At 38.6% G+C, this 12,154-nt stretch overlaps 1 non-coding gene across 1 annotated transcript; it reads left to right on the forward strand.

Annotated features, from left to right (window-relative positions):
* The first annotated feature begins 10,048 nt into the window (after positions 1–10,048).
* On the forward strand, positions 10,049–10,155 carry LOC111889140 (small nucleolar RNA R71). The gene has a single exon (XR_002849426.1). It is a non-coding gene; the product is annotated as a small nucleolar RNA R71 (small nucleolar RNA).
* The last annotated feature ends 1,999 nt before the right edge of the window (positions 10,156–12,154 follow it).

Below are 12,154 nucleotides of genomic sequence, written 5' to 3' on the forward strand. Positions count from 1 at the left end.
GTTCCTGAAGTTATACTTGCAAATATAGTTACTAGACTTATCCAAGTGGGAGACTGTTGGATATAGTGTCTAAGCCCATAACTATATTTGGTATATACTTGACCCGACCCGGCATGGTCCATTTGGGTTGCACTTCACCTGAACAATCTATGGATAATGTTTGAGAATAGTACAAGTTATGATTTATTAATATATTATAAGTTCTAATATATTAATATAAGATCATATTATTTAATTTGTAGTGATCTATAATTAATCTAGGATTAATTTAGTGATCAAAGATATTACTAATTAAATATGGGCTTCTATATTTATATAGTGTGGGCTTATGCTTATTTGGAATGGGCTAGGCTTGGATGGAGAAGTCCATGGATACTCCATGGAGCTTTAACCCATGGATCTCATGGAAATGAAGAGACATGGGTATTAGGGTTTACATGGATGTAACCCTAATCCACCACACTATATAAAGGAGGCTTTGGCTCTTGAAATCAAACTAGTTGTATCTAGTGAACACTAGTTGACACATGTTGAGGTGAGGGCCGATTTCAAGAGAAGTGTGACTATTCTCTCAAAGTTCCAAGTTTGTGGTGATTTGTGACTTTCATTTGAGGCATCCACATTATTGGTGCTAGGCTCTAAAACTCCAAGGAATCAACTACAACTACAAGGTAAGTGTTTCTACTAGCTTTATTTGATTCAAGTTCCCCATGCCATGCTAGTTAGGATATAAGCCTTGGAAAAATAATTATTTGCATGTATCTTAGACAAACATAGATCCAAGGTTTATTAGGGTTGCATGTACACTTAGGAAGTGTTAGAATGCTCAAAACCCATCAAAAGCATCATTATGGCATTGTCGTATTGGACATATAAGCAAGAAACGCATACCCAACTCCAAAAGGATGGAGTCTTGGAATCATTTGACCTAAAGTCAGATGATAGTTGCGAATCATGCTTACTTGGAAAAATGACAAAGTCACCCTTCACAGGTTCTTGTGAAAGGGGTGAAGGTTTGTTGGATCTTGTACACACGGATGTGTGTGGACCCTTCAAACATGCCACAAGGGATGCTAATCATTATTATTTGACTTTCACTGATGATTACAGTAGATATGGATATGTCTACTTAATCAAGCATAAGTCAGAGACTTTTGAAAGGTTTAAAGAGTTTAAACATGAAGTCGAGAATCAATTGGGCAGGAACATTAAGATGTTTCGATCCGATCGAGGTGGTGAGTATATTAGTCCAGAGTTCCTCGACTATCTTAGGGAACGTAGGATTGTCTCGCAATTGACACCTCCCAGGACACCACAGTTGAATGGTGTGGTTGAGAGGCGTAATTGAACCTTTTCGGATATGGTTCGTTCCATGATGAGTCGAGCTTCGCTACCAATCTCGTTTTGGGGGTATGCCTTAGAGATTGCCGCCCATATCCTTAATCTAGTCCCTACAAAGAAAGTTGCCAAAACTCCTCATAAGATGTGGACTGGTAAAGTACCCAAACTAGATCACATCAAGATTTGGGGTTGCGACGCTTTCGTGAGACGCGAGACTCATGATAAGCTCGAACCTCTAAGTGAGAGGTGTATTTTCATCGGCTACCCACAGAAATCCTTTGGTTACCTCTCTACAGACCTAGTGAAAATGTGGTCTTTGTATCTAGGAGGGTTGTATTTCGAGAGAGAGAATTCATAAGCCAAGGAAACAATGGGAGGCAAGTTGACCTCGAAGAAATTCAAGAGTCAAGTGGTGAAGGAACTTCAAACCTAAGCACTCAACTTGAGGAGAAAACTCCTGTTGAGCCAATTGACAAGTCTGTACCTCTGAGGCGTTCAACGAGAGTTAGCAATGCACATGAGCGTTACTATGGATTCCATATTACTGCGGAAGGTGATACCTTTATCAATGATGAGACACTGATAGGTTTGGACGAACCTAACAGTTACGTGGAAGCCATAGCAGGCCCGGAGTCAGCCAAGTGGAAAGAGGCAATGGACAGCGAGATATAGTCCATGTATGACAATCAAGTTTGGATCTTGGTTGACAATGTACCAGGTCGTAAGACAGTTGGGTGCAAGTAGATCTTCAAGAAGAAGACCGACATGGATGGTAATGTACACACTTATAAGGCAGGACTGGTTGCAAAGGGCTTTTCTCAAACTCCGGGAGTTGATTATGATGAGACCTTTTCTCCAGTAACCAAGATTAAGTCTATTAGGGTCATGTTAGCCATAGCTGCATTTCATGACTATGAAATATGGCAAATGGAGGTCAAACCCACTTTCCTTAATAGAAAGTTGGTTGAGGATGTTTACATGAGTCAGCCAGAGGGTTTTGTCAATACAGAGTACCCTAATAGAGTGTGTAAGCTTGAGAAATCCATTTATGGATTAAAGCAAGCACCTCTCAAATGGAATCTTTGCTTTGATGAGAAAGTCAAAAAGTTTGGCTTTTCTAGGAGTGAAGATGAATCTTGTGTATATGTCAAGGCTAGTGGGAGTATAGTTAGCTTTTTGGTATTGTATGTGGATGACATACTACTCATAGGAAATGACATCCCAACCCTGCAGGAAGTTAAGTCCTGGCTTGGGAAGTGTTTCTCTATGAAGGACCTAGGAGAAGCTGTCTATATTCTAGGGATAAGGATCTTGAGAGACCGGAGTAAAAGACTAATTGGACTTAGTCAGAGTACCTACTTGGATAAGGTGCTGAAGAGGTTCAGCATACAGGACTCCAAGAAAGGAGAGTGGTGTGTGTAAAACTCAACTAGTTTTAATCCTACTTTTAATTATAAAATAAACACATAAAGGCAGTGGACCTATCATTGTGGTAAAGCTAAATAAGTAGGGTATCGAACACAGGGAACGGAAACTTAAAACTAAAAGCTAATATTATCTCAGAATTAAGTAATAAAGGGGGTTTTCTCTAGTTTTCCAAGACTAGAAACTTACTAGCTAATACTTAGACTAATTAACTAAAAACTAGGTAAGAAAAGATTCAACTAAATTCAATAATGAAGGAAACTTCTGTTTAGGTTCAACTCGATTGATCCTATGGTTGATTTTATGGTAATAGTGCAATGCATTAGTTGTTCTATTGGCTACCGATTCAAGTTATTAGGTTCACATTCGCTACACTAATCCTTAGAAAACAAAGTAACTCAAACAGTGGCCAGTTGTCTAAATTACGTTAATTTCTTAGGTTATTTATCCAGGTTAATTAAGACTTGTAATGGTCAACTAAATTGGCCCTTTAGTTAACCTCTTGTTGATGGTCATCACACAAGCTCACATGTGAATTTTCCTATTTTCCTATGAATTCTAGTTTCACATTCGCTAATCCTAGTCATATAATAAAGTGGTCACATAAATTATATGAGGTAACAATTAAGAGATGTTCATGCAGCTTAATTCTCTTCCTATTAACAGAAAAACAGTTGTCATTCACACATAAGGTTCTTTAAAAAGCTAAGATTAACAAAATCACCAATATCAAACTAATCCTACCATAAATCAAAGCATAGTCTCAATATTGTCTCCCCAAATAGAAGTTAAAAGGTTTTAGCTCATGATTTAGGCAATTGAAAGCATAAAAACGAAATCTATTTGTCCAAACATGATGAAAAACAATAGATTGAAGTAAGACTAATGAAAATTGCCTCTAATCTCTTTTGGAATCGGATTTAGGGTTGGATCTTCGTTCTTTAGGTCTTCTCTGACTTTTATTCACAACTTTTCTCCCCAAGGGTTCTCTAGAATTTCTTGTGTCGATCTGAAAAGCCGTTTTTATAGATTTGACCCGACTCGCTGAGACCATGACTGACTCGTCGAGTCCATCACATAACTACCGTGCGCGGTAAGTTAAGGAGTCCTTAGCTTCTCGAATATTCGTATCGACTCGCCGAATAGTCGCCCCTACTCGCAGAGTACCTTGTGTTTTTAGCATTTTTCTTCTTTGCTCAACTCCCGAGCTTCCAACCGTTTCTCCTGCTTCCTTTTGCTTCCGAGCTTCACTTCAAACACTTTTAGGTATCTTTTGTCCATGATATGCAATTAATTGGCTAATAAATGATAAAAATCTATAGTTAATATAAGACTAAATATGCAAATATCAAAATACCCCACACTTGACTTTTGCTTGCCCTGAAGCAAAACTGAATTTTAGTACATTAGAATCACATAGGACAACTCCAATCGAACCCAGCCATTACGCCAAAACCACAACGCGTGCATTTGTGTCTAAAATTTTCCTAAAACCCCCCAATATTGCAAATACTTACAATCCTCATAAACATTCACCCACTTATCCCGAAGAATGCTCATTTTATGCATCCCACTGAATCCATCCGCAGAAAACCTCCTATCCTCAAGGTATTTTTGGTTGAGCAACCCAAGCATACATAATCTAGAAATTACAATTTATGATACGACTATGGAGTTCTTTTTGGAATTCTTCACTTCTTTGATAAATTGTCATTGATTTCTTTTAATTCACCACCTTCTTTGTTTGATTTTTTTTGGTATTTTCAACTTTTTGAATCTTCGGAATTTTGATTTTTTGATCTTTACTTTAACTTCTCCAAAATTCTTACAACTTTTCTTGTAATTCTCTCTTTTTTTTACATGTACCTCACTTTTTTTCACTCAAAACCTACATGCTTAAGTAGGGGCGCTGAACTTCAACCTTTTTTGGCTAAAGATAATAATTTTCCTTGATACATTTCTGGTACACGATGCTAAACATATGGCATCCTTCGGGCTAAGCAAGGTTGTGTTTTTGTCCCATGATTTCACTGGAATTAGGAAGCCACAAATGCACTAGAACGTATATAAGCTCAACTAAATATTTGGGTCTTCATGCAATCATCAACATAATTCCAACATGGAATCCTAATTACTTTTACCAAAATTTTCTAAGTTAAGTCCTAAGCAACATTTTTGGTATGCCAATAGTTAAAAGAAATTTAAAATAGACCTAAATTAGGATTCTAAATTTACTAAAATGTAACCAACCCCTACCCCGAACTTAATTCATGCAATGTCCCCATTGCATACTATGCCTTAAAAAAATATGAAATGTAGAGGGAATTAGAACAAACTCCCCTGGGGTAACAGTCGTGAGGCTGATCGTCTTCTCTGAAGCTCCATCTTCAATCGACTTTAAACATGGGAACAGTGCATCCATGTCTCGGGCATCTTGTCACATGTGGGTAGCTCCAAATGTGCAATAAAGATACTGTAAAATCTTCAGGAATTGATTGCAAAGATAAAGTGGTCAAGTGGTGTAGCTAACATCATCAAATCAGCAGCCCTTGTGGTAGAAAAATGGATGAATTGTCGAGTCATATAAACGACTCGCCGAGTAATAGCACGATGTGTTTGAAGTTGTTAAAATATACTGAGACTCGTCGAGTCTGACAATTGCACTCGGCGAGTCCTCGCTGGGTGGAAAATAAATGTTGTCTTGTATCCAGCTTTTAGTGGACTTCAAAAACATCCCATCGCTTCAGTAACCATTCAGTCATAAACCCCTTAGGACCGGACTCGACACCTAGACTCAATACATCGACCTTTCTCGACTCTTTTCCATGGTTTTCTCACATTCTCTAGACTTCTTATGCACGCATTCCCTAACCCAAATTCTGAAAGAAACCAAGGGAATTAAAACATCAAGCACATAATTAGAATCCTAATTAAAATTTTAAACCACACCAAACAAATAAAACAAAATAAAAACAAATTGTTCAACAAAACACTATTAAAAAGAAACTAGTCATCATCCTATTCCTCATCATTGCCATCATGCATAGCCCCGCTCCCACTGGCTCCCCCTTGCCTTGCACTTATCCTCTCCTCCCAACTTGGAACATACGAAAATTTTCCCCCATCTACATGTTGAATATGGAAATGTTCAAACAATCGGATGAAAGATTGGTTTGTAAAATTTGAACTCCGACCCAAATCATCTAAATATCTCCTCCCTTCCTCATTTAACCACTCCGGGGGAACATTGTCCTCGACCGGAATAACCGGTGGATTGTGGCGTGGTTGCTCGCGTCTTGGTCAAACCCTCCGTCTCGGTGCCTCGGGCGCGATCACGGCATTGTCATTGGGAATAGCATAATGTCCCCCTCCATAATCCTCAATAATTCTAGCCCTCCGAAAAAGAATCAGATTAAAAGGAGGGGTCGGAATCATCGTCATCAAATTCCAAGCACCATGAGTCATCAACCCATAAGAGTGGGTTAAACGCGTCACGAACACACCCCCGTTAATTTTTGAGGTTTTTCGGTCCTTGACCGCCCCTTCAGCCAAGTATGAAGCCAAGCACCATGGTATGTTGCAAAAAGTGTTGGGTGTAATGATGCTCCAAAGATAAAAGACATCAAGGTTAGAAACCTTGTCGTCATCCTTTCGTTGGTTGATAGTGTTGGAGATAAGGCAATGAATAAGGCGATGAGTGGGTGATCGTATGCTTCCCTCTTGAGCTGATTTGGGAATGTAAAGTTTGTTGGCAATGGTGTTCCACCAACTCGTGCTTGTGACACCATCTGGGAATACCTTATGGAAATGCTCCAAAAAATTACCAAATGCAACCGTGTGAGTCAAGGTTTGGTCATAAATTCCCAACCTCCAAGCTAATTCAACCATAGAGCATTGGCGAACCTCACCCCCAAGACAAAAAGTGATGTTCTCGGGGCTATAATAATCATCCCCACCTTGATAATGTATTGTGGAGAAAAATTCCAAGCACAATTCTCGATAGACCGGCTCCTGGATACGAAACAAACGACTCCAACCATCGCACGTGATCGACAGCCCATCATGAGTAAATTCCTTAACAAGGTATGGTGCCAACTGTTCTTCGTATCGGACGTTCTGTAGCCATTCCCAGTCAATCGTATTGGGAACACAAATCTCCTTTTTCCGGATTTCTACAAGTCACTTCTTCTACCTAGTCATCGTGGATTGGGACTCGATTCGTGGAAAGTACCAAGGGAAATCTTCTTGGCTTCCTCGTGAGCTTTGACCCCGTGAAAACATGTTCCTTGCTTGATGAAATTCGAAAAATCTGGAGAAAAGTGGAAGAACTTGATGAATGCTTTGAGAGAGAAAGAGGCGCAAAGTGAGTGTATCGGCTGATGCTATGTTTCAAATTAGGGTTAAAACTCTAGTTTAACCGGATTTAAAATAGAATGTTTTTATTTTTTTCAGTAAATATAGTCGACTTGTCGAGTCGGGGTCAGACTCGTCGAGTCTGGTCGTGAATGAAAGTTATTCAGACTTTGAATATATTCGTCGAGTCAGCATCCCAACTCGCCACACTCGGACCATTCTTATCCTCAACCAAACATTTTTGATGAATTAGAAGATGAAAACAGAAAAATCCTAAGCAAATCAAACAAAAAAAAAAACAAAAACGAAAAAGATAAAAGAAAGCAAACTCTCATAAAAACTTGCCTCCCGCCAAGCGCTTCTTTTTGAGGAGTCTTTAGCTGGACTCCCTCCCACTCTACGTTTCTTCGTTTTCCTGCATCGGGAATTCACGCTTAATCTTTTGCGGTTGATACTTTGTCTTGTAAGCGTCTATCTTCCTCTTATATGCCCGTCACAATTCTTCTTTCTTTTTCCTTGTAGCGTCTTCTTCAATTGCATGCTTGATCCGTTTCCCAGCCTTCTTTTTCTTCACCCCATTCTTCTGCATCGGGAATTCACGCTTAATCTTTTGCGGTTTATACTTTGTCTTGTAAGCGTGTATCTTCCTCTTATATGCCCGTCGCAATTCTTCTTTCTTTTTCCTTGTAGCGTCTTCTTCAATTGCATGCTTGATCCGTTTCCCATCCTTCTTTTTCTTCACCCCATTCTTTGGCCCCATCTTTTGTACTTCTCCTTCTTCAAACGTAATTACTTGATAATTGAAAAAAACTCGGGCTCGAGGTTTGACTAACTTAATTTCTCGATTAGTCATATGTGACTCAATGGATGAGTTATTAGTATCATCATTCCAAGCCTTTTCATTCTCCTTTTCTCCCAAGCTTGCCTCCTCATCAAGTCGAATTTCTTCATCTCTTTGTATCATCGTATCAAGGCAAGCTACTTGAACATTTTGGAAGTTACAATAATTTTTAACACTTTCGCCTTTTGCTGCTGGACCTTCCAAAGGATCTGGAAAAATCTTCATGTCGAGAGCAGGAGAAGAAGTAGTAAACAGGAAGTGAAGATTGCCCGCATTACTGAGGTTTTCGACTGGACTCGTTGAGTCTGTCGATACGACTCGGCAAGTCTGTGCGTATTCCACATACTCCATTAATTCTTCTGGATCAGTTCCCTCCAACAACTTCTCTATCTCCTCTAAGTCTTTTTCAGCATCAAAATTTTCTCCAGAAGACAATAGAAATTTATTTGGATCTTTTTCTTGTAAGAGTGCAAGTTCTTTTTGTAGCAATTCATCATCCAAATCAATAGAGGAAACTTCTTCTTTTCTTGTTTCTTCTTGCTTAATCTCTTGTATAGCCTTAAACACTACTGATTCATCTCTTACCCTTAATGTTATTGTGGACTCGCATACGTCTATCAATGCACATGCGATATTCAAAAATGGTCTCCCCAAAATAATTCGGATTTTGGGGTCTTCTTCCATGTCAAGCACTACAAAGTCCACGGGGAATACGAATTTGTTGACCTTTATGGGAAGATCTTCACAAACACCTTTTGGACAAATGATTGTCTTATCTGCTAGATGGATTTTCATATTAATCGGCCTTGGCTCCGGTACATTCAACTTCTTGAAGAAAGAGTATGGCATTAGATTAATACTTGCACCCGAATCGGTCAATGCCTCAGTAGCAAGTATATTTCCAAATTGAAAAGGAATCGAGATGCTTCCCGGATCACCCTTCTTTTCTAGTAGCTCATCTAATACTAACTCCGCAACTTCAGCCATATCTTTTCTAGCGGCAAAGAGTCCCTTAAGCAAGTTTAAATATTTAGGTTTTTGAAGCATCGTTTCAGCAAATGGGATGTTGACGTGAAGGGCTTTAAGATGTTCCATGAAAGTTCTGTATGCTTTAGCCTTTTCGTCAGGTATGGCCTGAATTGGAAATGCCAAAGGTGGCCTATAAGGCTTTAAGGAAACAGTAGTTTTGTCATCAGACCATGGACTTGTCGAGTCCATTAGAGGGACTCGGCGAGTCATGTCGGGTTTAGCTAAACTTGAATTTTCTGTCTTTTCTGCATGCACCCTAGTTGAGACCTTTTGTGTAGGGGTCAGAGGAGTGAACATTTCCCCAAACCTAGTTGTTATAACATTCACGTTCTCCATTTGTGGATTATTCTCGGTTTTACTTAGTAGTTCACCCGGGTTTTCTCTCGTTCACTTGTTGCGCGAGGTGCCCTAGTTGTTTTTCAATGTTTAGAATAGATGCTTGCTGATTCCTAAGTATTGTTTTGGTCTCTTGTTTTGCAGCATCATGGTCATTGTGCCTCTTCTCGGACGCAACTATAAATCTAGTAAATATCTCTTCCAAATCAGCTTTCCTTTCCACAGTCGGTTCTTCCTTTTGATAGAAACCCCTCTCTTTTTGCTTGTATTTCTCTTCCTTTGCCTTTTTGTATTCTTCGTACGGGAGCATTTCCTTCTTGGGTTTCTTCCAATTTTCATCGTATCTGTCACCACTTGAATAGAATACTTGCGCCATCTTGTTTCCATTCTCATCCAAGTCACAATCTGTAGTTAGGTGAGGTCCCCTACAATTTTCACATCCTACCCGGATAGCATGGATTGTTTGATCCATCTTCTTCATTATCCGATCTAAACTGTGTAGTTTAGCCATCATTGCCGCCATGCCATCATTAATCGTGTTCACTACCCCTACTTACTTCATTACGTAGGTTGTGGTATTCTCTATAATGTTTAGAGAACTCTTCAATTAATTCTTTGATCACCGGGAGTGCCTTCTTTGTGAGCGGGCCTTGCGAGTCAAGTAATTGCCTTGTTGTAACATTAACCCCATCATAGAAGATAGAGACTTCTTGTTGGCTATTAAGGTCATGGTGTGGGCAATTTCTTAGTAGACTTTTGTACCTCTCCCGTGCCTCATAAAGGGACTCTCCGGGATGTTGTTCAAAGTTAGAAATAGCCTTCTTCAACATGGCTATTTTAGAAGGTGGGCAAAAATGATTAATGAATTCTTCTTTCATCTTAGCCCATGTGGTGATGGATCCGGGAGGGAGTGACTTGAGCCAATCTTTTGCAGCACCCTTGAACGTAACTTGAAGCATGCGAAGTAGTTGGATCTTCAAGTGGAGGAACCAATGGAGTGTTAGATCCTCTGGTCAAGAAACAACTGCAAAAACAAAACAAGAAAAAACGCGTAAAAAGAACAAAAATAATATAAAAACTAAAACTATAAACATCGATGGATTCGCCGAGTTGACTCGAATGCACTCGGCGAGTTCAAGGCAAAAACAGAGAAATTCCTAATTAACATTTTTTTAAAAACAGAAATTTTTCAAAACCTATCCTAATTACTAAATTACCAAAAAATTAACTTTTTGCAAGAAAAACTCACACAAAGGATCGATAAAATTAGGAATTAGACTTAATTTTTGAACCTACTTTTAATCCTACTTTTAATTATAAAATAAACACACAAAGGCAGTGGACCTATCAATTGTGGTAAAGCTAAATAAGTAGGGTATCGAACACAGGGAACGGAAAATTAAAACTAAAAGCTAATATTATCTAAGAATTAAATAATAAAGGGGGTTTTCTATAGTTTTCCAAAACTAGAAACTTACTAGCTAATACTTAGACTAATTAACTAAAAACTAGATAAGCAAATATTCAACTAAATTTAATAATGAAGGAATCTTCTGTTTAGGTTCAACTCGATTGATCCTATGGTTGATTTTATGGTAATAGTGCAATGGATTAGTTGTTCTATTGGCTACCAATTCAAGTGATTAGGTACACGTTCGCTACACTAATCCTTAGAAAACAAACTAACTCAAACAGTGGCCAGTTGTCTAAATTACGTTAATTTCCTAGGTTATTTATTCGAGTTAATTAAGACTTGTAATGGTCAACTAAATTGGCCCTTTAGTTAACCTCTTGTTGATGGTCATCACACAAGCTCACACGTGAATTTACCTATTTTCCGATTAATTCTAGTTTCACATTCGCTAATCCTAGTCATATAATAAAGTGGTCACATAAATTATGTGAGGTAACAATTAAGAGATGTTCATGCAGCTTAATTCTCTTCCTATTAACAGAAAAATAGTTGTCATTCACACATAAGGTTCTTTAACAAGCTAAGATTAACAAAATCACCAATATCAAACTAATCCTACCATATCAAATCATAGTCTCAATATTGTCTCCCCAAATAGAAGTTAAAAGGTTTTACCTCATGATTGAGGCAATTGAAAGCATAAAAACGAAATCTATTTGTCCAAACATGATGAAAAACAATAGATTGAAGTAAGACTAATGAAAATTGCCTCTGATCTCTTTTGGAATCGGATTTAGTGTTGGATCTTCGTTTCTCTAGGTCTTCTCTAACTTTTATTCGCAGCTTTTCTCCCCAAGGGTTCTCCAGAATTTCTTGTGTCGATCTGAAAAGTCGTTTTTATAGATTTGACTTGACTCGCCGAGTCCATGACTGACTCGTCGAGTCCATCACTTAATTCTCATGCATGGTAAGTTAAGGAGTCCTTAGCTTCTCGAATCTTCGTATCGACTCGTTGAGTAGTCGACCCTACTCGCCGAGTACCTTGTGTTTTTAGCATTTTTCTTCTTTCTCAACTCCCGAGCTCCCAACCGCTTCTCCTGCTTCCTTTTGCTTCCGAGCTTCGCTTTTGGACTGAAAACACAATTCAAACACTTTTAGGTATCATTTGTCCATGATATGCAATTAATTAGCTAATAAATGATAAAAATCTATATTTAATATAAGACTATATATGCAAATATCAGAGAGTTACCCATCCAGAGTAACACCAGATTGAGTAAGATACAAAGCCCAAGTACTGAGGCTTAGATAGCAGAAATGAGTCGAGTACCTTATGCTTTGGATGTAGGATCGATCATGTATGCTATGACGTGTACTCGACCAGATGTAGCCTTTACTTTAAGCATGTTTAGCAG

The sequence above is a fragment of the Lactuca sativa genome, chromosome 3, assembly GCF_002870075.4.
Source record: "Lactuca sativa cultivar Salinas chromosome 3, Lsat_Salinas_v11, whole genome shotgun sequence".
In the NCBI taxonomy this organism is placed as follows: Eukaryota; Viridiplantae; Streptophyta; class Magnoliopsida; order Asterales; family Asteraceae; genus Lactuca; species Lactuca sativa.